Source organism: Mus pahari, chromosome 16 (genome assembly GCF_900095145.1).
Source record: "Mus pahari chromosome 16, PAHARI_EIJ_v1.1, whole genome shotgun sequence".
NCBI classification, from domain to species: Eukaryota; Metazoa; Chordata; class Mammalia; order Rodentia; family Muridae; genus Mus; species Mus pahari.
The window spans coordinates 9,540,959-9,542,147 of NC_034605.1; positions in this window are offsets into that span (position 1 = coordinate 9,540,959).

The window sequence follows — 1,189 nt, forward strand, 5'->3', positions numbered from 1 at the left end:
AAAAAAAAAAAAAGACTGAAAAATCCATGGTCACTAAGCCGCTCCTACAGGGGGGTATTAGAAGTTATTCTTGCACTGAAGATGTTGGGAGCCAGGCATGGATTAGAATGGTGTCCTGTGTCTAGTCTGCCACAGAGCTAGGGCGCTCAGGTAGTTTGACTGCAAGTACCCCACTTTGCTGCCTCAGGGCAAGTGTCTGGATGTGAGAAGCTGCAGGAAGGATCCTGCTCTGGAGGTGGGGAAGCACAGTCTGAGGATCGCGTGGAACTGGCAGAGTCGGACTTGAGAATTATGGAGCTGGGGCCTTGTGTCAGGAGCATAGTGTCTGGGAGCATGGCAAACAGGCCTTCCATCCATTGTAGAGTTATCTGCTGGGTCTCTGGGGTTTAAACCTAGCTCGACCAGAAAACAGGCTGCCTTTCATAGTCCCACAGCCAGGCTCACCCAAGGGTCTCTCTTGGGTACCTGTTGCATGGAGAAGGAACATAACTCCTTGTCTAAAGCAAGAAAGAGGCTTGGCGAAGCCAGTAATAATCTGGAGCTTAATTTTGAGAACTCAGTTCTTTCCACCTGAAGCAGAGATGTTTATCAATTCCAAGGACTCTACGAACTCCAACATCATTCTGAGAACTCAGCTCTTTCCACCCACATGGGAGATGGTTATCAATTCCAAGGACTCTGTGTTTGGTGTGTGATGCACTTGAGATATCCTGCTTGATCAGTTTTCTCATGACTTTGTTCCATTATATAACAGTTTCCTGCTGATTCTGTCATATCTCCCTACTGAAAACTGTATATGCTTATACAGAAAACTGTATATAATGAAAACTGTACTTCTCAATACACTTATTTGGTGACGAAGGCCAGCTTCGGAACGCCTTAAAGAGACAGACGGACTACTGCTCTGGTGGCAATAGCAAAAGCTTTACTGATTTTTCCAGCTCATAAACATTGGGGTATGACTTTGTAATTTTTGCTCAAAAAATAACACCTTTACTCAGTTAGACTTAACACACAATATTATCATTCTTTGATTCATTTTCTCATAATAAGAACTTCTTCGCCGGGTGTGGTGGTGCACGCCTTTAATCCTAGCACTCAGGAGGCAGAGGCAGGCAGATTTCTGAGTTTGAGGCCAGCCTGGTCTACAAAGTGAGTTCCAGGACAGCCAGGCCTATACAGAGAAACC